The following is a 26,826-nucleotide window of genomic DNA, read 5'->3' on the forward strand; positions in this document are numbered from 1 at the left end:
CATGAAATCTTTTGATATATTTGTATTCCTGATCAATGAGGATGAAGATGAGGATGATTTCCATGGCTTTACAGTCTAAGTTCTCTGTTAAATGTTCAACTATCACAGATTGTAAACTTCTGCCACATTTGTTCCACCTTTCTCAGGCAACCTCAAATTCATTAAATCATCTCTGAATTTGATAAAATTCTAGAGAAAATTCACAATTCACCAACCTCACTGAAAGTTCATACTACCATGCATTGTGTATGTGTGATCATCTTTGTTCTGATATAACCCATATTTCATAGTGACTCTTCAAAAATAAAGTATACATCAACTAGTTCATTCGCACTCTCCCTCCTACAACATTTGATTGCCCTTTATTTTTTTATGTTTTAGTGAGAATAGTGTAACTCTTCCATGTGAGTCTTTCACCTTTGTTCTTGAGTGCATTGGTATTTTTTCATAAATCTATCCAACATAGATTTCTTCTGCTGTCTTTATTTTTATTGACTATATCTTCCACTGAACTGAAAGCCTGCTTTGCTATCTGATCAAACTTCCTTTAATCACACCATGACATTCCCATGTCTTAGTCCACCATCTCTTTAGCAACTTCTTTCATCATATTTAGCTACTTTTAACCTACAAGCCTTTGAAATTCTTCCTATGAAGGTCACAAATGACCTTTTTAATATATTTCCCCTCAATTTCTATTATGACGACTTCCTGCTGTATTTGTCAATGTTAACTCATCCTTTCTCTTTAAGAGTTGTTTCTATTAGTTTCCATTTTTTTATACTTCCAAGTTTCCAGTAAGTGTGATTTCACTTCTCTATTGTTATTTCCTTATATGCAGATAATACAGAGATCATTAGCAATCTAGTACAAACATTGTGGTAATCAAAAGGATTGAACTTACTGTGAAATCCCCAACCCCCTGGGGTAGTGAAGGATAACAACATGTCAGTAACCTTGAAATTACCTCACCAAGGAAATGAAAAGTCCCAGGATGATGATAAGGCTATTTGTATAAAATTATGGACAACCCAAACTTCAAAATCCCAGAGGACAATTTTGGAATGTTCCCTGTAAATTATCAAATCTTAGCTTTACATGAAGGCAAAATTAGTAGGAAAAATACTCTTTCAACATCACTGCTCTCTGGTCTATTGTCAAGCTGAAATGTTTATGTAGGAGGAAAAATTTTATTCAGCAAGAAGGAGACTTTGATCTACAAAAAACCCTAAAGATCATACAAGCTTTTGCTCTCCATAAGAAAGAAAATCTCATTAGAAGATGGAATAACAGTATCCATTTCATTTTTATGGCTTCACAGGAAAAAAAGTCATCAAGTTCAAACTGCTTTTGTGTTGTGCACTCACATGCTGACAGCTAAGTCTGAAGAATTTACATTGTGGGAAAATAGTCATTGTCCACAGATGAAGCTCTGTACTTCATCTCCGTAAATGTGTAGTTCATTTGAGAATTCAGTTATCAGTCTCTCAACACTAAACATGAGAACTGATTTTACCAAATTAGCACAAAGGTTCCATTTGACAGGGTGCAGAAACCAGAACTGCTGCAAGATGGAAAATGCCGACACGTTTGAGATAGAATCAAGGGACTGTGCAAATCACAAACCTTGTGAAATTAAATACTATTCCAGAATAAAATGGAAACATGATGTTTACACATCCATGCATAAAGTAAATGAGTTTCAAAATATCGGCATAGACAACACAATCATTTGTGCTGCCAGAAGTAATAAATTACCTTGCAAGGTTACTCTTGGAAAGGTCTTCAAAATAATTAAAACTAATTTCAAGCAAGGATTTATTTTATATTTCTCAAATCATTTCAATTACTTTGAAAGAAGCAGTTGGCCTATTTTGGGTGATAGTTTCTCCTGCAAAGAAAATTAAAAAATAAAAATCGTTGCATTTAATTTTAAAATATTTTTATGTTCAATGGTATTTCACTTTGTATAATTACTAAAATTTACATTTTTTGAATTAGTGACAGTAGAGGTTTAAATTTTATTTCAGTAGGAAATATTAGGAATGAGGAACACTTTCAGATGAAGAAAAGAGAAATGGAATGTAATAATCTTTTTATTACATAACTGCTTCTCAAAATGATTACTTATATTAATCCTGATTTAAGGTTAGTACAAGTTTGAACAACTTTGATTTCAGAAAATGTACCTCTATGTGTTTGATGCAATGTGCTGCATAAATTCTCATTAGGTGAAATTGTTTTCTGTACATTCTTAGTATGAAAACTGGTAAGTTTTTAGCTGTTGTTATGATTTCTTAATATTTGTTACATAAATACTACTACCTAGCCCTTTTACATATTAGTCATTGATTACAATAGATGGATGTCTAAGCCTCTTAGTTTTTTTTCTTGATCACACTATTTCTAATATTGTTTATGTCTTAGACTGACATCAGGATGCCACATAATTTGAAGGAAAGACTACAGACTTTATAATGAGACAGAGTTTTGCCTTTAGGCCCTTATTTGAATGGGATTATAATACGATGTACTCCCTATAGTTTCAAAAGAAAAAAAGACCACATCATAATGTGTAAAGAAAAAGTACCAAGAAATAATTGGCATAGATAGTAAATGTGAATTCTCTCTGGATCCTCTCCCTGACTCCCATTGGGTGGAACATGCTTCGGAAGCTTTGTCACACTCATTCTGTGAGTGATTATATGAGTCAGGGTGAAAGGGCTGTCAGTGTTGGGTTTAATACATGAAACCACATGGATCCTTGAGAGAGCCAAGACCCAGTGAACACAAACAGACCTAATTACAGTGCCCGGAGTGTGAGGCATTCTCACTCATTTCAGGAAGACCTGTTTTCTTTTAGTGGAATTTCCTAAAAGGATCTTGCCTGTGGATAAGCCAACCCACTTGCCTTTTTCTGTAATTGAAATGGTATGCAAGTCATCACCCAGCTTCCTCTCCCTGGTAACACTCACATTAGCCTGGCCTGCCCTTCTTGAAACCCACAGAACTTCCTCTGTGGCCTGCACTAGGGTATTTCTTGTTCTCTAAAGATTCAGATTTCTTCACAGGATAGATTTTGAAGAAAATGCAACCAAGAAAAGTCACCACAAATGAATTATGACGACACAGGTTAATATTATATAGTATCAGATACCCTGATCTCAAATCATTTGTGCAAATCTTTTTTTTTTTTATTTGAGTAACATGGACTCTGTTAATAGTACATTTTAATCTACACTCTTTGGAGGTGTGCTTATCAGCATATTCAATTAGTTTTGAATAAATAAAATAAATCATTCAATTTTGTAGAATGAGGATTTCTGAATGATACCATCTTGAATGGTAATATTTTGCTGACCTTAAAGGAAAAGACACCTAAGTCCTTTATTTTATGGTATTATAAAAAGATGAGTTTTTTTTTTAAAAAAAAGACTTATTTATTCATACAGAACTGGCCAGAGATGTGGAGGGTGAGAGGATTCACCAGAGACAGAATGGGGAGCAGAACAGGCAGATCATCGAAGTACACTGCTGAGGGGAGCAGCGGGCGGGTCAGGAGAGATCTGCCACGCCATGTGGTCACCTCCGGGGTAGGCTGGGATCGAACTCATGGGGAAGTGGCTTTAGCTTCTTAGTGCAGTGCTTTAACCTCCTCTGTGCCACCAGAGAGGGACCAAAAAAAAAAAAAAATGAGTGTTTTAAAAGCTAAGTATCGTTCAGTTAAAGCAGTAACATGTACAGTATTGTAAACCAAAGTTATAGAAATAAAAATTCATAAAACTTAGCAAACATATAGGCCCTGTTAGTGGGCTATGAAAGAACCAAAAAGGATACGGTATTTTTACCTTTTGAATTACATACTTTATTCATATATTATAAATTCTGAGGAATCAGGGTATAGCCACACAAATAAAAAAGGTATCATTGATGGTTATATTCCTTGAGATGATGTTGAATCGTGAATATGTAATGATTTAAAATAACAATTTATAACTATACTTATACTTATATACCTATAACTATATATACAATATATATCACCTCGTGGATATATTTTAAATGGATCTGTTACCTAGAAAAATGTTTATCCTAATAAAGAACAATACTCCTAGAAATATACTCATTTTTAAAAAAATAAATAAATAACCATAAAATTATTCTACTCTCTAAATGGTGAAAAATTTAATAAACTCTCTAATGTCATTGATTTCATAAAGAGTAAGATGCCAAAATATAACTTCACTCCATTTTGTTTTCTGAGGACATGTTTTCTATCACACTTGTCTAAGGAAACAATCACTTTTAACTGGTTTTGTTTGAAATTATATTTCCCTAATGAGAATAAAAACTAGCTCATAGTGACAATATGTTTGGAAAGTGTTTTACTTTTCTTCAGATCACTGAGAAAATGTACCTGAAGGATATTGTCAGGATATGCCATAAACATTTTTTAATGATGAGCTAAAATTACAACTCTCACATATGGCATATTTTTATAGACTTTGAAATACTTATTCCAGAACCTACATTGAATAGTGAGCATAGAAAAATAGTATTTAAGAATAAATATTATATTTACTTAAGCTAATCCCACTTTTTACGATTAAAAATTCATGGAAATATATACAAAAATAATGTTCGATATTAAAATATGCTTTAAAGTCAGTTCTCTTTTTCTTTTAGAAAATTTCATGCATTTGTCTCTCCTTAGCCTCACCATCATTTTAATGAATACAAAGTCTGTCTATACCAATTTCCTCTTCTAGACTCTCAACATTCAAAGCGCTGTAGGCTTCAATAGGGATTTACTGCTGACTGGGTAATCTGGGTTCATGTGTGCAGTGACATCAAGCAAGAGATTTATCCGGAGAAGTGGATGCCATGACAATGCATGTCTCCATGGTGTGACTGGCCTCTCTGACATGGCTCTCAAAAGCTTTCCCTCTGTGAAAACAGAAGCCTGTTTGCAAATTAATTAGTTTCTGGCGGCAGCTTGATTGTTGACCCAGAGTTTGTAGAGTGGAAAAACAATCAGATTAGTGTGCTCAGGGTAAAAGACCAGTGTGCACTTGCGTGTGGCTTGCTCAACCATTGAAGCTATGAATGGACTGAAACAAATTCTTTTCTGAGAAGCCTAGGCAGAGGTTAAGTGTGATGAGCCTAGAGCTCCCCAGCAGCAGGAGCTAGGGAATTAAAGGATTTTAGCCAGATAAAGCTGAATGATGGGAAGTGATGTTGTTGAATTTTAATAGTGTGGACAGTTTTCACCGAACAAACAAACAAACAAACAAAAAAAACACCAAGAAACAAAAACAAACAAAAACCCACACACTCATTACATTCTAATCCTCTTTGGAAGAAGTGAATTTACAATATTATTAAATGTTTACCTAACACAAATACTTTTAGAATGGAAGATTTCAGAAAACTTCTAGACTAGAAGGTTTTTGTTACGTTTGGAAAACTAATATGATAGTATCTAAGTGAAAAAGAAGCATGTTGTAAAGTAGCCTGAATTTTTATACTGATAAAATATTTGTTAATATATTTATCCAATATTGTATGGTTTCCTTAGTTTTACTATAAAACTAATTCTTGAGTCAAAAAGAAATGTTGACTCATGATAGCATACTATTTTCTACAAATATGATGCCCCAAAAAATGCTGTCTGAAAGTTCAAATAAATATGTGTTTGATAAATTAAAGTTGTTTTAGTTAATAAATTGTGCTTAATTTTTTAAGATTACCTAATATAGCAAGACCTGTGACTGTTTCTTTTTAGATAGAATTGACAGATGATGACCTAAATCCAGTTTTCTTTGCTCTCACATACTATCTCATTCAAAAATCTTTTATGTCTCCCAGTTTGCACATGAATTGAATCCAGATTTGCTGCTTGTTAGTCCTTTAAGTGACCCCTCCTATATTAAACACTAACATACAGAGTTGGTGGTCCTCAACTTTGTTCTTTCATTTAACTTTACTATTCTCCAAATTGATTTTAATCTTCCCTACTTTTGCATCCTAAGAACACATATATTGTTTGTTTGCTTTTTATCATAATTATTATTTTTTAATCACATGGCCAGTCATTTTGCCTCGCTCTAGGATGTACCAGATCATAAACTCTTCCATGAATCTGCTTTGCAACCCTGGATTCAAACTGTCTGAATTTGGACCCCATGTCTCCCACCTATACCTACATGCACTTGGAGATAATTTACTTACTTTTATCAGCCATCTATGGTTTATGAAAGAGAGTTACACTTTTTCTGAGAACTCATGAGATAGTGTGTATGGTGTTACTACAGTCATACCTAATAATATGGTACATGCTTATAATGACCATGGCCGCTCAAAGCATGCTCTGTACCTACTATGCGATGCATGGTTTCCAAGTTAATACCATGAGGGAATGTTATGTTCGCTATTTGTAATCTTCTCTCAAGCTATTTTTTAAAAAAGATTTATTTATTTATGCATACAGAACTGGGGTACAAGCCAGAGGCACAGGTGTGGTGAGAGGACTCACCAGAGATAGAGTAGGGAGCAGAACAGGCAGATCTTTAAAGTACACTGCTGAGGGGAGCAGCGGAAGGGTCAGGAGAGGTCTGCCGCCCCATGTGGATCACCTTGGGGCAGGGATCGAACTCATGCCAAAGTGGCTTTAGCTTCTTAGTGCTGTGCTTTAACCTGCTGCGCCACCAGGGAGGGCCTATTTTGTTTTTTTAATTGATAATTACTGTCATTTCTGGGGTACTTAGTATATCAAGAATATATAAAATAATTAGTTTTAGTAGTAACATAATTTATAAACTGGTGATTATGCTAATTAAGTTAGCAGATAAAGCACTGAAATGCTGGACCAAGGCAAAATTTCAGTAAAGTGTGTTTTTCCAGTACACTATTTGAACAGACATTGACCGCATGGATGCCTTAAGGAAAATCAAGTAGCCTGTTATATCACGACTTAATGACAGCAAGACAGAGTTTTAATTTTTGGAGTAATGGCTAGGAGTATGGCCTCTGTGATGCTCCACTGCCTGATGTGGGCACTTGGCTGAGTAACCACAGAAGGCAGCACTGGCAGTGGCTCTCCGAGCTCAACTTCCCCTTTCTTCAAGTGTACTTAATAGTAGTTCCATCCTGTTCACTCATTATTAGGACCATGTTTAAGTTCATATAATGTATTTAGGAAAATAACTACTATTACTACAACAAAGAGAAATTCCAACTCAGTTGATATGAACTGATTTCATGGTTTAGAATATGAACTTTAAAGAAAGGAACAAGAGAAATACCTAAATGTACCAAATGTAACATGCAAACTCTAGCTTAAATGAGCAGCCACGTATTTCTGGAAAAATAAAGAAAACGGGATCACTTGAAGTGATAGTGACGATGTCCAGCTACAGACTGAGTCTATCTACACAGGATTTCTTGCGTTGCAACATCTATACATTTAGATGAAAATAAATACATTACCCCTTCACTTAGATAAAAGGAAAATAGTTTTTTGAGACTTAGAAAAATGCTTGACAAAAGACATTAAACTGTTGTAAACTTCATGTATCAACTAAATATTTTTTTAAATGTTATCCAGAAAAGGTCTTGAAAACACTTTCCAGAAAATGTTAAGAAAGATATAATTGTGTTTAAATGTCCTTAAAAAGGATTATTTTCCCAGTAGACATGTTTGTGGCATTGTATGATTTAAGAAACTAGACAAGAAAAAAAAATCAAAGCTTCTGACTCCCACATCCTGATCCCAGAAATCTTTCAATTTCCTGTGGCACTTTTAGATCATCATATCATTTCTGTGACTCTATAATTTTTAAACTACTGATTCAAAATAAAGATAGGCATTTTAAAAATAATCATTTATTTCTAGTAGTAATTTTAGAAATGAATGAGTGTACATCTTTAATCATCAGAAATAGTCTTACTAATTATTTTATTTTCTTTGATGACTTTTCAGATTTAATCAGTCCTATAACATAAAGGATCTATCACAAATGTGTTTTTTTCAGTATGTTTATAAATGTGTCTGCACTCATATAAATCCAGATAATCTCTTTTGCTCATTTGATTAGTAATTCAAAATGATGGTAGAGTTTCAATATATCAAAGAGCTATCCCCTCATTTGTTAAACCCTGCTATGAAATGTGTATGAAATTGGTGATCACAGATTTTTTTCTTTCTTTCTCTTTTGGATACATGCTGCCTTTTCTACTCAGTATATGATAGGGTTTAAATTAGAACAGTGTGCTGGGTTTTAGACTTACAAGTTGTATTATGCTGCTGAATAGTAATTCCTAGGCTGATATCAAATTGGTAGCTACCACTTAATTGTTTAACACCTATGCAATCAGCCCTTATCAAAGGTGGTTTCTAAACACATTTAACAGTGAAAGAACAAATTATCCCATGGTTTGCAACATGGCAATATACAATAAGAAAGCAATCTTATTAAGTGATACAAAAGTGGATTAATATATGAATTACTACAAAATTATACTCATTTTGGGATAAAGAGAAAAATAGTCATAATGGTAAACCAAATTGTAAAATTGGCACTTAAAGAGCTAGTGTGAACCAACAAAGTAAAGGGCACCGCTGATTGCCGCTGATTGATGATTTGCAGGTGCTTGCAATAGTCATATTACATGTTTGGATGGAAAAGATTTTTTAAATCAGGGGCATAATGCTCTTTGACATAAAAAGTCTAATGATTTGCCTTCCTATTGTATTATAGCTGATGATTTCTTTTACATAAATAAAGAAGAAAAATTGCATGCTTCCTAGAAATCAAGCTTAATATAGCTAACTCTGGTCAGCCAATTAGAGCCCAAATAATTAAATTTATGATGCAATTTTGTGTTAGTGAATCAAATTAATGTGAATTGCATTTTTCCCTAACTACTCTTATATCTGTGTTTATTTATCTTTTATTTTGGTGTGTGTGTGTGTTTGCATTACAACATTATAGGAGCTTCATATGTGCATCACTGAAAATCGACATGTGTATAAATTACACTAAGACCACTGTTAAAAGTCCAATTGCATCCTTCTTTGCATCCTTCTTTATTTCTAACTCCTAAATGAGAGCAACTTGTAGAAGGTAATTAAAATGTTTGGTTAAAATGAAAACTATGGCAGACCAAGGTATACAAACAATGTCAGGCTCTTACCGAGGTCACCTTTGATGCCATGTAGTGTAGAATCATTTGGCATTTGATAGCAATGCAGTGGAGACATGCCAACAAAGAGGTGGCCATCTCCTGAGATTCACAAAATCACCACTAAATTGCAGGTTGTGAAGGCTCATTTTGTCATCTTGATCTTGTCCAAATGTGCTGCATCTCCACTTGTGTTATTGTCTGCATGCTACCATGATTTCCTAAAATCCTCATCCTGAAAAGGGTAACAGTTTGTGAGCAAGAGCTATTGCTGGTGTGCAGTAAAAAATATTCTGGAGGGCCCTCCCTGGTGGCGCAGCGGGTTAAAGCACAGCACTAAGAAGCCAAAGCCACTTCCGCATGAGTTCGATCCCCGCCTGCCCTGGAGGAGATCCACATGGCGTGGCAGTCCTCTCCTGACCCGCCCGCTGCTCCCCTCAGCAGTGTACTTCGTTGATCTGCCTGTTCTGCTCCCCACTCTGTCCCTGGTGAATCCTCTCACCCTCCGCATCTCTGGCCTGTACCCCAGTTCTGTATGAATAAATACATAAATCTTTAAAAAAAATATTCTGGAAAAAATATATCAAAATGAAACTTCTCTAATACAATTAAATGTAATGGAGGAAGCTGAGTTAGTTGTTGCTATTATGACTCCTATTTAAAACTCTTAAATCTTGTCTGGAATATGAAAACAGGTAATCATAAGAGGAAAGCTATTTTAAAAAACTGTCCACTACTTGGAGGGAAAATGCAAAGAAATATGAAAGAAAGGTAAGGATAAAAGGGAGAAAGAAAAGAGGAATTTCTAATGGTCATACTAACATTCTGGTTAGGCTTGTCATTATTATCCAACCATAATAAAAATCCCCATCACTATAATAAAATTTATAACATTGTAAACTGAAAAAAAAATTCATAAAAAATACCACAAAGTCTCCTGCCTAACCATTCAGTATCAGGATATTTATAGCATGTCAGATGTAATACATATTAAACAAAGTTTTCCATTTTAGGACATTATAAATATTATTGGAAGATATATTAATTCCTGAGAATAATGTTTGCCATTTTATATTTGACCATATGGTTGTCAGTAAAAACAATTAAGACACAATGTAATATGAGATGCAGAGGTAAAATAACTACATTATTAATAAGAAGCTAAAAATAGATTGCTTTTAGGAACAGATTAAATTATCCAATTTAATAACTGTTCATTGATATATATCTTTCTGTTTTGTAATGTGTTTTTAATATCCCCAAGTCTAGACCCTTCTCATTTCATTCAACAGTGTTTCTATTTTATCTGTAGATAACTTATTTAGCAATTGCTCCAGTTACTTACAAAAAATGATATTCTCTTCTTCTTTCTCTGCATTTCTCTTCTAAATGCTCCTGGATCACTAATGCAACAGTGAATGAGCCTCATTTGTGGATACTAACACATTAATATTATTTTAAATAGGTCACGCTTTTTACATACTTTGAGCACTCCAAATAATACCAAGGACTATGAAATAAAATAGGGATGAGAGATCATGCTTTACAAGAAATACAGAACTTTTTTATCAAATGGAAAACCTTGGAAATCTTAACACATCTCTGAAATCATATGCATATATTTTCATAATGACTTAATTTTCAAAAAAAACAATGTTTAATTAATAAAGTTATGATCCATTTCCTTTTAATGAGACCTTAATTTTTATATTCAGTTGATTTCAGGTTTTGACTCAATAATATGGTAATAACAAGATATGAAAACTTAGCAAACTAAGGAGGAAAGAGACTATTTCTGTGCATATATCTACAGCCTTCTCTTATAGAATATGTATGTAAGTGAGCTAAAAAAAAGTCTATGAAGTTTGAAATCCTTTCTCGAGATAGAATTACATATAACAGTGTACAAATTTAAGGTATATGACATATTGATCTGATATACTTATATATTGTAATGTGATAGCCATTGTACAGTTAGCTAATTCCTCTATTAATTCTCATTTTCACTTACATTAGAAAACCTTTTCTTGTTCTTTTTTTTTTTCGGAGGGGGATGACACTCAATTGAAATATTGAAAAGGTGTATATTGCATATAGACAGTATGACTAGTCATTTTAATGGCATAGATTCCAATTACAAAGAAATTTTGAGAAGGGATGCTTTCCCCCAAAATAATTAGATGAAAGAATGATTGGTGTTTAGAGAGAAATAGTCAGGTGATGGGAAGAAGCTAGAAACAGCATTCTATAATAACCAGGAGTTTTAGTATAACCATATGCTCTGAGATGGTATGTGGTAAAAGTGAAATAAGATGCCTTCAACTACTTTCTGAACTTTAAAAAGCACACATAAAAAATAACAAATTAATCATTAACAATATTCATGATCGTCGATACAGCTTTATTCTAAGTGTTTCATTTTGTGTTTATATTTTCATTTCTAATTCAGTTATTTAAAGTAATCATTGAATAAGAGCTTCAAAAAAGTGTTCTAAATACTTCCTTTAAGTAACTTTTATTTTCTTAAATAATACTATTTGTTGCAGACTTAGAACATATCAATATTTGTATTACCTTCCCTTTAATTAAAGAAACAAAGTGCATGTTCATTTTTAATTTATTTATATTTTATATTACATTTATCTGTAATTTTCTGTCATCATGTTTAATGTGCTTTCTATTCATACAGTCAATCCATAGCAAGAATCCATTTTTCTTCTCAGTAACAAACATCTTAGAGAATATTTGTTTATTTTGCTGTTTTGGCTAATGTGTGTATGTGTAATATTTCTTGTATATGGCCTAAGAATTTATCCTAATAGTGGATAAATGTAGATTAAACACAGGGTAATATGCACCAGTAGTGGTTTTAGATAAATTTTAATAGTTGCTTCATGAAAAAGCAGAGAAATGGTAGGTTCACCAGAAAAAAAAAAAAACTAACAAGTTTAATCTCTATTAAAGAGTTTAGTAGCCATTTCTTCATGTTATTAAAATGAGACAAACTGTACTGCTTAGAGATGAAGTTGGAAGTCAAATTGATTTAGAAAGCAACTTTATTATTCCTCTTGATTAGGTATCTATGGAAACAGCTCTGTATTAGCACTCAAAATATACAATAATTCTTAAAGCAGAAAATTGCAGAAAAGATTAAAAAAAAAAAAAAAAGGAAGGCGCTAATGGAGTGCCTGCTTGAACAAAGACCAGAAATTGATTTCAGGCATCACAGCAATTTTCAGTTGGATCCATCACACTGTAAATGCTGTGACATTTAGTGCTATTACACTGAATATTTGAAAGTTTCAATAATTAAAGTAATGTTCCCCTTTCAGGAGTATTTTTTAGTCTTAATTTTTCCTATGCTGATCTTTGCTGCATGCCAAAGCACATTTGATGGTGGGGGCGTCTTATTTATTCTAAAAATTCCCCTGGGCAAGAATGTGTATGACTGGAATTAAATAGTCATTCTTATAACAAATCAATAATTACCTTTTAAATCAACAAAGCAATGATTTGAAAAATTGGTCACCTAATATAGAGAAATAATTAAAATAATAAAAAAAACTGGCATCCAATATTTGTGTAGTGTTCTGTACTCGTCAAAGTGCTTGCTATAAAATCACTTCATCCCCCCAAACTCTGTGAAATAGAAAACTGAAAATAACAAAATGTAAGCGACCTATAAGAGGTTATTAGTTACCTACTGTTGAGACTACATGCATATCTCTAAAGTTTCTTCTCCTTCTAATATGTTCATGTTAGCATTTATCTTTTTAAATTTGAATATTTTTGATCTTTGCAAAAGATTTTGCACGTAGGAAATATTTATCACGTTGGAGATAACCCTTTGGAAGTGTTTATTATTTAAAAGTAAAGATATGCCAAAGATAAAAGATCCTATTACACCGTTTCATAGAGTGAGTTGTGTAATTTATACATCATTCAAAGTAATGAGTACTTAGTTGGTATAAACCCATGGCACTAAAGGACTTACCCTTGGATTAGGAGCATGTGGTACCCTGGTGCTTGCTAGAAATACAGAATATTAGCCCCACTCACACCTACTGAAGCAATATCAGCACTCAGTCTAGATCCTACATTAAAATCTGAGGAACTTAACTAAACTATAAAACTATACTACATCAAAGAAGAAAAATGTAGATATAATGGCTTTTTCCATTCTACCTGCATAGACTATCTTAGATCCTAACTTAAATTTACATTAGCATGCAAGAATCTGTGTGTTCATTACTTAGATTTAATTTACTGCTCACAGTGTGCTCTACTACACTCTCTAATTTGATTGGCAGCTTCTTAAATTAGTGACTTTGCATCCATTTAATCTTGTGAGATATAAACATTAGTTAAGTATACCCTTTGAACAGGTAGGTGGACTTTTCTGCATCAATCACCGATAAGACTTATTAATAAGGCTGTGCTACTTGAATCTTTCTACTGAGACTGTCAGATTAGTATAGCAGCTAATACCGTTATGATAAAGCAATGCACAAAATCTCCCACAACTACATGTCTTGCTAAATGTTACTAAAAAAAAAAAAAATGTGGTACAGGTGGTGATTTCTAGGGTCCAAAGTAGCCTCAAGTCATTAAGAAATACATATTTTTAGAACAAGTTAATATGAATTAGTTATGCCCTTCACAATAAAAAGATTAAAAGTAGTATTTTAAATAACAAATTGGATAACAATACAGTAATACAGTATTTAAAATTTGTGATAATTGAGCACTACTTCCCTGTAAACATTTTTTTTTTTGTTTTAATCATAAGCATCCAGTAAAGAAAAGCTGGGTAGTTTTTTTAGTACAAAGACACTAAATAGAATCCAATTTTATTTTCTTTTTAAAGATTTTATTTATTTATGCACCCAGAACTGGGGTACAGGCCAGAGTTACAGGGACGGTAAGAGAATTCACCAGAAACAGAGAGGGGAGCAGAACAAGCAGATCAACAAAATACACTGCCAAAGGGAGCAGCGAGTGAGACTGGAGTGGTCTGTCCGGGTGAGACAGGAGAGGTCTGTCCAGCCACGTGGATCACCTCCTGGGCTGGGATCGAACTCACAGTGAAGCTACCAAGGCCAGCTTCGCAGTGCTGAGCTCCACCAGGGAGGGCCCCAGATCCCAAACTTAAAATCCCAAATTATACATGCAGTGCTATAATTTAAAATATTGTATTGCAAACTTTTTTTTTTAACTTATGGACATGGAATATGGTTTTTATGATGATTTTATATCTTTTTATAAAACAAACTTTCTGTTATAAACTTGAAATTTCATGAAAAAATAATTAGCAATTTTCTTAGTTATCAGTTCACACACACACACACAAAAGCTCAAAGTAAATAATGGACGCTTTGTTAAAATAAGAATTATTTCTTTTCAGTATATTAAGATTAGGAGAGTGGATAATGTTAAACTTGAATTTTTTTCTTAAGCGTAATAAAGTTCTTAAATAGGATTATTTTCTAAAATTCTAATTACTTTGAAAATTATGCTATAAATTATCTTCTTTTCTGTTTTGAATTTCCTACCCTACATAATTAAACATTTGTAACAATCAAAACTAGTATTGTCTCTTAACAAAAAACCATAGAAACTGCTAATTATATCGCAATGGAACATGTTTTTCTTCTTTCAAGAAATCCTGAATTCCCGGCATTTTGAGATAATTTTCTGACCAGAGGGTGATAGAAATGCTGACGATCCGCTGATGTTGCAATAAGGATAATTAGTTTCTAACTATAACTTAAAGTTATTAAAAAATTGCCAAGTTCTGTGGCAAATAAAAAGTCCTAAATATTCTTCATCCTTAAATCATTATGTATTTTAAGAGTCAAGCCACATTCTTATAGCTATTTCCTTTTCCCGAGAATGCAGTCTCAACAGAGGCAACTCGGGGGAAGAACGTCCTATCAAGCCAATACTTGAACCGAACTATTACCAAGCCTGAAGATGGGCAAAGAGCAAAAAGAAATTTTCTCCACTTGCTTTATAAAATTTATTTTTTTTATTTCAGAGAAAAAGTATTTACTGAGATTATATAGTCAGAATTTTTTGGTAAATTAAATTTTGTGGTTAGATGAAAACTGACTTTTTTCCCAAAGAGAAATTTTTCTGAAATTGTAAATACCAGTTACATCATGTATCTAAAGGGTATACACCTAAATTTTAAGATAAATTAATAGTAAAAATTAAATTAGTAATGCATATTTGCCTTTACTTTTTATTTCTCAGTTGTTTACGGACAAAATTGCAATCTCTCAATTTAACTTTTAATCATATATAAAATATGTGGGTGAGAAAATTGTATAAGTCCTTTATGAAATGACTCAGAGCTGAGAAAAGGAAACAAAAGATTTTTAAGTCTTTCTCCTTAGGGAAGTAAGTATAACTTTGGCTGTAACTATATAGGACAAAAAGGGAAACTAGAAATCAATATAGTTACAAGTATCCAAATATTCCAAATAAGTATTTGAAATCATTTTTGATGTGACAAGGAAGAAATACCTTGATTACCTTAATAATTTAAAATTAGTTCATGCTTTATTGCATTTAATGTTAGGAAATAAGAAAAATCAAACGGCCTTTTCTGATTAGTTAAGATATGTTAGCTACAAGTAATACAAATTTTCTTACAATAGGTTAGAAAGTTTTGAACTCCAAATAAATTCTTAATACATAGAAGTATGCTATTAATTTAGTTAGTGTGTTAATACAATTGTTTTTAGTAATAGATGTTTATAGTGAAGTCCAAAACAAAATTGAGACGGTACAGAGAGATTCCCAGCATAAACCTATTCCCATACAAGTATAGAGTTCCTGTTATCAGCAATCCCACCCCCAAAGTGTGGCAGTTGTTAAACAGTTGATGAAGCTTCACTGGCCCATCCTTTTAACCCAAGTTACAAAGTTAACATTCAGGCTGATTGTTGGTGTCTTACATCTAATGGGTTTGGACCAACATAAAGACATGTATGCACCATTACAAAATCCTCAAACTCCTTTGTGCTGAACCTCTTCATTCTTTCCAATCTAGTAACCCTTGGCAAACACTTATCTTTTTACTGCCTTCATAATTTAGCCTTTTCCAGACTATCATGTAGTCATCATCAGATAGCAAATAACCTTTTCAGATTGACTTATTTCACATTGTAATATGCATATATTTTTTATTCCATGTCTTTTCGTGACTTAATAGCTCATTTCTTCTTAACTCTGAATAATACCCATTGTCTGCATGCACCATGGTTTATTTATCTATTCATCTAAAAATCACATTTTGGTGGCTTTTAAGTTCTGATAATTAAAAAAAAATCTGTAAGTGACTATGTGCAGGTGTTTTTATGGATATAATTTTTTAACTGCTTTGAGTGAACACCGCAGGAAAGCTGCTGGTTCACATGCTAAAAGTATGCTAGTTTTATAAGAAAATCCAAACGATCTTCCAAAGTGGCTATTCCTTTGCATCCAGTTGGCAATTAATAGGAGTTTTAGTCATTCCACATACTTGCCATCAGTTAATATTGATGTTCTTGATCTTGACTATCCTAATAATTATGTCAGGGTTTTCTCATTGTTCTAATTTACATTTTGTTAACAGCATTTGATATGGAGCATCTCTTTATATGCTTATGTGAATCTTCTTGAGTGAATGTCTGTTTAGGTCTTGGGCCTACTTTTTTTTTTTTTTAAAGATTTATTTTTTTGTGCATACAGAACGGGGTACAGGCCAGAGGTTCAGGGGCAGTGAGAGGCTTCACCAGACACAAAATGGGGAACAGAACAGGCAGATTGACGAAGTACACTGCAGAGGGGAGCAGCGGGCGGGTCAGGAGAGGTCTGCCACGCCATGTGGTCACCTCCGGGGCAGGCGGGAATCGAACTCATGAGGAAGCGGCTTTAGATTTTCAGTGCTGTGCTTTAACCCGCTGCGCCACCAGGGAGGGCCCTTGGGCCTACTTTTTAACTGAGTTGTTCATTTTCTAATTAAATGTTTTTCAAGAGTTTTTATATTCTAGATAATAGCCCTTTATCAGATGTGTCTGTTGCAACTTTTTTCGCATAGTCTGAGATGTGTGTTCTCATGTTTTAAATATAGTTGTTTTCAAATGTGTTTCCTTTCCCAATAGCATTTCTATGAAAAGCACCTTAATTTTATGTATTTCTCATTTTGAATCATATTGATGAATAGGATATTACTATGGATTGGGGAAGAAGTTGAAAGGAGGTACTGGTATGTTTTTCTTCTTTTACAGAGAGATTTATATCATGCCTGTATTATATCTCTGCAGTATAAAGAAATTTTTTTAGCTCCACACTTAAGCCCTGAAACTTTTAAAAAATAAATCAAATACCACAGTTAAATGCATTTGTTTCATCTCATTTAATAAAGCAGAGTAAGCATGCTGTCTACAAAATTTGATGAACTTTCTGGCAAAGGGAAGAAAAATGTACTCTAATTTAAAATGAGGTGAGTTAGGAAATACCATGCTTCTTGAACCTCTACCAATTTTCTCTTTAGTGTGAAGTCATTGATTAAATAAAATCATATAAATTACTTTTTATGTAGAGCAATGACTTCTCTAACTAGAAAATTTTATTTTCTTTGGATATAGAAAAAAGGTCTGTTGCTTTGGTTTTCATCAAATTCAAAGTTATTTTTAATTTGTATTGTATAGAAAATATTGTAATTACCATATACATGTGGATTCATGATTTTATTTTTAGAGAGAAGGGTTCATATTATATACTTTCCATTTAATTGACCTTTATGTTGCTAGCTCATTAATAAAGAAGAATAAAAGAATAGTTGTTTTTTCCCCCAACTCTTTAAATTTTATAGAAACTCATTGGAAATGATAAATATCAATTCCTCAATATGCTTACATGTAATCAAATCAATATCCAATAATTACATACAAGAATATACCTATATTATACATTGTTTTGTATGTTAATCATTATGACATAATAACATAGTTTTCTCTCTGGAGGAGCTTAATTTCCTCATGATATTCTACCTGAACTTAAATAGCAAATTCTATAACTTAATCATATAATAGTTTATACTTAATTCAAAAATATTATCATATAAAGGATAAAAGAACAGTATCCAGTTATGGGATAAGTGCATTTAGAATACAAGGTATTTAAAAGCCCTGATACAAGGAAACATCAATGAATATTGCCATTTCCTATAGTAAAGCAGATAAATTGTGAAAAACTAAGCCAAACCTAAAAACATTATGTATAGGTAACAGAATTAAACCTAAAATCATGAAATATTTCTAATTCATATTTATGAAACACAGACCTCTAAATAGATCTACATAATGTACTTGCAGATAAAAGAACAACATATGCAATTCCTGAAACTGTCAGTGAAAAAAGTCAGTGTAATATTTAATATATGAGTTAAATAATTATATCAGTCCCACCATGAAATATTGAGAATTGCCTCTTTTATAATAAATGAATAAAAAAGACCACATATTTACAAGATGAGAGAGTGGAAACAAGCTACATTTTTGGTAATTATCAAATCATAAATAATAACAAAGGAGTATTATGAATTTGGGATATAGCTATCTAGTTTAAACTTGATGAATATCTAACAGTATCCCTAAAACCTTTTGTGCTGGTCAGTTTTTCTGAAATTTGAGATAGTCCCCCAAATAAAGAAATGGTTCTAACATGCTATAAATAAAGCCAAACTAAAACTAACCCTAGACAGATGACTGTAGAACTGAGGCTACCCTGAGGGAGGCCCAAGAAGAAAGTGGGGAGGTGGACTATGGGTGTTCTGATAGTGAGTGCAGGGAGCTAACAATACCTAAGGGTGAAGATGCTACTCTAAAACACAAACATTGATGTAAGCCAGTGTTACTGCAATTAAATATACATACATGCACATAAATATACATGTCTGTATAAAGAAATTAATCACTCTACAAAACAAACAAGGGACTACATGCATTTTTTTAAAGAAGACCAAAAAAAAGTACTTTTTTACTTCTTAAGTATATGTCTATACCACTTAGGCAATTATATTAAATAAATGCTCACATTTGTATAGATGCTAAAAATATAATATTCAAGTAAAAAGAGCATACATTCTATCTAAACATAGAAAACCAATGATACATTAAAGATGTTACCATGCTAAATTTACATCTCTATAAAAATCCTAGCAAGATGTGGAGTGCAGTTATGTTGTTTGAATTTCTTGATTTGCTGCAGTGTGAGTTTAATACTGAGCCTAAAAATTGTGTTAGTAAAAGAAAACAAAACAAAATAAATAATTTATTCATCATCCATAACAACTATTGTATTTGTGCGCTATATTTTCTTAATTTTACCTTAATGCTTAGATGTGCTTAAGCTGGTCTTAACTGAAAGTTCAGCAAAATATATTACTTTTTGTTTTAGGAGGCATAGAAATGATTTTTTTCCTATGAAAAATGTGAGATACAGGAATGTTGATGAAGTTTATAATGTTATCAATATGTACATCTTTGTTCTACCACTAGATTCTATAGATTTACAATCTGCTAAACAAATCTATCTATTCATTCATCCCCTTTCATTAATCTTCTAATTTTTTTAATTGATGTAATATTTGTTTACATTATGTGTTTTAAGAGTACAGTTTCAAACTTCCATAATTATATATACAATACCACATGCCTAATTCCAAAAGTCATTTCCATCCACAACCATCCAGTCAACTCTACTACCTGTCCTTTCCTCCCCTCACCCCTTCCACCTCTGTTAACAGCTGTTCTATTGTCAAATAGTTTGTTTTGTTTGTTAATTCACTGTTTCTTGTTTCTTTATTTTCTACACATATGTCAATTATATAAATAGAATAGTGTCCAATTGAGTTCAAGTTACCTAGTGTCTTAAAGTATAATATACTATCTCAAGTAGCATAGAGAATTCAAAGATAAATGGCAAAAGCCTGCTTCAAAAGAACTTAGGAAAGAAACATGAGTATCATCGCAAAGAACAACCTGGAATAGGTGGGAGTGTACAACTACTCTAATTGAAATTTAAACAAAATAAAATATATGGGGAGTCAAGAGAGAAATTACACCTGAAGAATTTAAGGAAAGTTTTTGTGTAAATTAAGCCTTGTAAAAATGAAAGTACTCATCATTCAGACCAATCAGATAGGAGGACAGGAGGAAATCCAGTAGGAAGTGAGTCTAGAATCATTACAGGAGCTGATAGTGAAGTACTTGAGTGCCTTGTAGAGCAGCCTGAACTTAACTGTTTAATGAATGAAAAAACATTAACAAAATTGACTCAATATTTAGAAACACTGGTAAAATTGTTAAGTGTTAACTGAGAAGAATATTTTGAAGTAAAGTGTGTCTTTTAAGAAAACAGATCAACTTTAGAAGAGAGATGAAAGAGAAAAGAAGTTTAGAGATAAATACAACAGATGTTAGGGACAGAATTGTCAGGGGATGACAATTATGTATTTAGACAGAAAAAAATGGAAAAGCTTTCCTGTGTGACTACAGGGTTGAAAGGGAAGGTGTCAGCAATTAATTTCTTTGGACACACAGAATTGGAGGTACCACACTTCTCAGAGATGTCTATGATTACTGCATGTGTTTCTTCTTGTAGGTCAAATATCTCAAAGGTTTTTTCATTACCTCAGAAATTGCCTTCAGTTGAGAAAAACTATGGAAAGTTTGTTTTGGCTGTAACTATTTAGTTCTAAAAGTCTTGTTTTGTAGCGGTAGAAACCACCAAGTTTTTCCACTGTTTTTTATTAATTTTAACAACTGTTTTTTTTTCTTATTATTAAAACAATAAATAAAACAACAAAATATTGTATAAGTGTGTGGAATCCCAAAGCATATCACTAAAATTGCATAATGCTAGCAGATGGAATGGAAAGAAACTCAAATCTTACTCATGACCTAGTTTCTGTATGGGACAATTGAAGATTAGAAATTTGTATAAAGGCACCAGGAATGAGCACAATAAACAGTATTTATTATATTTACCTACCAGCCATACACATCTTCTGCTCTAACAGCCCTTCTCTTCTTCCTGACTTGACTCATCTTGAACCTTTCTCTGGGTTAAACTATCCCAAGGGCTGTTCATAGTTTCCCAGCCAGCTAAGCATCAAAAGTTTTTCCAGGCCTGTTCCTTGGCAGGCAGTAGTTTTTCTGTTCCACAGCCAAAAATGATATATCCATTCTGCTTAGGCTGTTAGCTAAAAATGTGAGATGACCTTACAATGCATTCCCCACATTCTCAATGTGCTAGAAGTTCCCATTCATGGTCTTTTAACTCTTTTTTTTTCTCCCCCATATGTTGTAGCAAAGGGGAAAATACCAACCACTATGACTGCCATCCAGTGTGCTGGCTGTCATCTGGTGATAATTTTTCTCCATCACTAATTTCCTTGCTAGTTAGCCTGTAAGTATTTTGAAGCAGAGACTGTGATTTTTTAAATATTTTTTAATTGTAGAAAATCAAATTTTAGATTTTATGTAATTTGCAACTTGTCTCTATTCTTTTCACTTAACTTTAGAGGCTATTTCATAAAGTGTTAAGAGCTGTTTTATAAAATAATAATAGCAACAAATCTTGAAGAGTTTTAATATAGCAGATGTAGATAAGTAGAAACATAGATAGAAATGGAGAAAGAGATGCAAATAATAGATGAACAGATGGGATCAGTAGAGAGATCTCTATGTATACATAATGTATACTAATATCCCCAGAAAAATAGTTGACATTAACTTTGAAACTCAAATCTACAGAAAGGTAGAAGTCCTTGTTATCTACTTAGTTTTCTCTGATTTCTATCACAGAATAGTTTTTAAATGTGTGCAGTGATAGGAGAATATACTTTTTATATTAGTAGTTGAAGGCATATAATTAGTCTGGATTTCCCTTTGTGAATAGTCAGGGTGTCAGTTTACTCACCTTTAAAATGTAAAGAAAATAAAACTGTGTACATGTATTTTGTGGAATATATACAATTTCAAGCCTTCCTTTTCCTCTCATAGATTCTATCATGACTGATTCAGAAGCCTGATAATTTGGATTGTTTTTCTGAAGTGGTTTTATAGTCTTCCTAGTATGCCCTGAAATCTCCTAACACATTTTATGATATTACCTGTTTTTAGAGTAAACTAATGGTCCTTGAAGCAACTGTATAAGAGAGTTTATAATCATTAATTCCATCCTTTATCCAAATGAACTACGTAAAATAGTTTCTTGGGTTCTAACTGAAGGAAACCAATACATGCTCAACTTTTTGAATTCATAGATACCCTGCGGAACCTTAATCCGCCTGTAAATTTAATTCAAATTTATAAAAGGTATTTCTACAAATTTAGCTGTATGTTCTTGTTCTTTGGGGACTTGTTGGTTGGAAGGGTTAGGTCCAGCCAAAAGCTGGTCAGAATGTTGGTGTGCTGGAGATCCAGACTGATTACAATGCTGAGAGCAGCAAAACCTGTTCATTATTTAAATAAACTTAAGCTGCCAAATGAATCATAAAGCAGCCGCATGTCCTGTGCCAAGGTGTCATTTTCATTAAGTGTGAGATTGCACCTGAAGGACAGTTTAATTTGCAGCTGCTAAAAATATTTCAACAGAGTGGTACTGTTACAAGTGGCAGGTGGTGCCCAAACGTGAATTTTGCAAGAAATGCCATCTGTGGGATGAGGTGTGGAAGAATGTCAAAGGGGTGGTAAAAGAGATAAAGGGGGAAATAAAAGAGAAGTGTATTTATTCAGTGTTCATCGCTATTATCATGACTGAAGATTCCATGCTTCACATGATAGCATTGGCCCAAGATTATTAAATGTGATTATTGTTCAGCTTCCATAGTGTGCTCAAGGCATTGCAAAAAGTACCACAGTACCTGTAAAGACAAAGTTGCTTCCCCCAGCGGCATAGCATTTAAGATACCCAGATGAGAGAATCCTTTCCAAATTTATTTACCTTTCATTTTGTTTACACTACAGTTTTATGCTGGTAAGATCAATGCACTTTGATCTCTCTTAAATGGATTTGCCAACAATCTTTTGATGTTCAAATTGTAATACACATTCACAATGAATTTATGCTTCACATCACAAGAAATATATTCAGATTGTATAGACTCAAAGATTTTGTTATATCATTGCTCCCTGAGATTTTGTAAAATTTACATAACATTACAATATAGAGAACGGTCTAGGGGGCATTCTGTTTACATTACTGAAGGAAGATATGCATGCTTGTTTTGGTTTCAGTGGATTTGACCATGTTGAAATCAGAAATCTGTATCTGGAAACTAAAAATAGGCATTCTCTTCTTTGGTAGGATACAGTAAAATGATTTAATAAAAAACTAATAGCTTTGGGATTTTCATTTCTGCTTGCCATTTGATGAGAGTAAATGAAGATAAATATTTCCTTTGTAAATAACATGACCATTTTCAGGCCCATAGGTGAGTAAATTTAAATGAAATTTGGAATAATTTTCCATGTGGGAGACTTGTTGACTTTACCATTTACTGACTCACTTGTACTTTCTGAAGACGGTGGTAATCTGTGAAATCCAACATATGCATTGTTTGTCACATTAGAAAATAGAGAAACATGTTTTGGTTATTTTAATTTTAGTGATGGAATCTAACTTGTAAAATTGCAAGCAGGTAATTAGTTTTAATTATCTAACACAAAAGGATGTGATCAAAGAGAGTTTCTTCCAGGTTAAAAGAACATTCATAAAATTCCAGAATGTTTTGAAAGTCTATTGTTGTGTAATAACTCCTAGTTCTAATTTAAAGAAGCTCATCTACTTATCTAAGAATATCCTTATCCAGAAACCCAAACATTATGTAGCTTCTGATGAGTTCACCTTCTTCCTAAAGCGTTAGGGATCTCTGTGAAAATGCAGAAAATAAAAGCTACATATTTTAGTTCTGGAAATTCATTTATTCAGTTACTCATTCAGTCATATAGGAAGGATACTTTGTTTAGGAAATTAATTTAGCCTGGAAGAAATAAGGATATCAATATACAGGAAGAAAAAGGAAAGAAAACAAGTGAAAAATAGAGTTTTGATACATTCTGATCGAGAAATATGCACCAGATGTCAGGGATGGTTTGTGTGTTAAAAGGTGATAGACAGTACAAGATGGTTTGGAGAAGGTGAGGCCAGAGGCAGGGAAAACAGATTGTGACTGCCAGGAGTGAGGAGATAAGGGTCTACATTTGGATGGTTTCAGTGGGACAGACTCAAGGTTTGCTTAAGGAAATACTTGGCCATATATACAAGCTGAAGAAGGCAGAGATACAAGACAAATGTCTGGCCCAACAAATATTAAAATGAGAATAATAGAAAAGGAACTACATGTTATAAAGGAGTTAGAAGAGAACATTAATTATTTAAGGTCATATGAAAAAATGATTATAAAGATAGTAAAAACAATGTTTTAAGCTTCCTCTGAGGGATAGAGATAGGAAATGTGGTCAGTGCTGCTGGAAAGATAAATCAAGGTTAGTTCATGAATAACACTGATTCACTTTTAGTTTATTTTTATATTACAGTTACTGCAATTAATGTAATTGACATGGCTTCCCATTTTCCTCTTCTGACAGAAAGCTTGGAGCCAAAATTGTGACCCACTTTAGGTATATTTATCAAAGAATATAATATCTAATTTTACCCTTATTATTTTCACAGAGTACTGAGTCTACTTGTTTTTTGTGCTTGACAAATCTTAATTTATGTTACTTTGTCATATCTCATGCCTGACATTCACTCTGAAAAATACATGGTGTAAATATATCTAGACTGAGCCCTGCCTGGTTGTGCAATGGGTTAGGACAAGCAGCACTGCAAGCTGGCCGCAGCCTCTTCAGTACCAGTTCCATCCCTGGCCCCAGAGGTGACCCACATGGTACAGCAGACCTCTCCTGTCTCACCTGCTGCTCCCCTTAGCAGTGTACTTCGTAGATCTGCCTGTTCTGCTCCCCACTCTGTATCTGGTGAATCCTCTCACCGCCCCTGCTCCTCTGGCCTGTACTCCAGCTCCGTATGCAAATAAATAAATCTTAAAAAAAAAAAACTTAAAAAAAATATATATCCAAAATTATTCCTGTAGTACTCTGTGAATAGCTTAGCAGATATAGAGAAAATGCATGTTATAAAAAGAAAAGATAGGCCCTCCCTGGTGGCGCAGCGGGTTAAAGCACAGCACTGAGAAGTTAAAGCCACTTCTGCATGAGTTTGATCCCTGCCTTCCCTGGAGGTGACCACATGGTGCGGCAGACCTCTCCTGACCCGCCCACTGCTCCCCTCAGCAGTGGACTTCGGATCTGCCTGTTCTGCTCCCCACTCTGTATCTGGTGAATCCTCTCACCGCCCCTGCTCCTCTGGCCTGTACTCCAGCTCCGTATGCAAATAAATAAATCTTTAAAAAAAAAAAAAGATAATTGTGCAGGTGACATTGAAACTCTAAAAGAGGATAATAAAGTGAAGATGTTAGCAAGAATAAGTGTAATAATATATTTAAAGTGCAAACAGAAAATCAGTGGAAATGGATGCTAATTATGGTCAAAGTAATGTTTTCTATATACATGCTGATGTTGACATTGATCAAAAAGGAAGAGTAGGATCAGAGCAGTTTAAAAAGTTGATAATCATGACTATTTAAAGTTGCATTAGTTATATAAGTAGAGAGCTTTAGCCAGAATTTTAAAATGTAAAATTGAATCTAGAGAGAGAAGAAAGACTGTTAGAGTCTAGCAATAATTGAAGCTATAAAAGTAAGTAAATTCCCAAAGAGATTTTTTTTTAATGTAAGAAAATTACAAATGGTGAAATAGTGGAAGAAACACAAGGAAATGACTGCATTTATAGGAGTGGGAGGAAATAAAAAATGTCTGAAGAGAAATTTAAGAAGTGTCTTTATTTAGGAATTTAGGGGAAAGGGAAGTAATAAAGGCAATAGTGAAGGTTAAATCATTGATAGTTTAGGATTAGAGTCACAAAAATGACAAGACAGAGAAGCAATGAAAGTTTAAAGAATGTGATTATTTTGTGTGTACAAAGGGCTCTTTTTTTGTGCACTTTAACAATTGCATTGTTTAATTTTCAGTGATCCCTCACAGACAGTATGCACCTATAAACCAAAAAAAAAAAAAATTTATCATAATATCCCCCTAATTTTCCATAATCCAGAGCAGAGTAAGTGCTTAGAAAGTATTTAATAAATGAAAATGTAAGATTAGTAAATGGCTGTGTTAAAGAGGCTATCAACTTTTTAAAGTGACTGAGCAAATGTCTGTAGGATATTTTATTGAGAGCAAATAGATACATAGTCTTAATAAAAACCAAGAGAGATCTTTCTTCCACAGAAGGGAAGAAAAGAAAAATTGGGGAATAAGAAGGAAAAGGAGAGAATTCTTAGTAAATAGTCTTGATGTTGTCACTATTGTAAATATGTCCATGTTTGAATTATTAGATTAATTTTAATTAACTAGAATTCCATTTTGATTATAGTGAGAGATGGCTCATTAGTTGATTTAAAGAAATTCAGAGTGATTTCAAACAGTTTCTGATTATAAATCTGTAATAAGACAATAAAAGTAA

The 26,826-nt window shown here is 33.1% G+C and overlaps 1 protein-coding gene across 1 annotated transcript in view; it reads left to right on the forward strand.

The window, feature by feature from the left end:
* SEMA3A (sema domain, immunoglobulin domain (Ig), short basic domain, secreted, (semaphorin) 3A) overlaps positions 1-26,826 on the forward strand; it is a 186,413-nt gene that overhangs the window by 115,339 nt on the left and 44,248 nt on the right. The gene's annotated exons all lie outside the window — the stretch shown is intronic.

This window comes from Condylura cristata, unplaced genomic scaffold, assembly GCF_000260355.1.
Source record: "Condylura cristata isolate star-nosed mole 26May11 unplaced genomic scaffold, ConCri1.0 scaffold00005, whole genome shotgun sequence".
In the NCBI taxonomy this organism is placed as follows: Eukaryota; Metazoa; Chordata; class Mammalia; order Eulipotyphla; family Talpidae; genus Condylura; species Condylura cristata.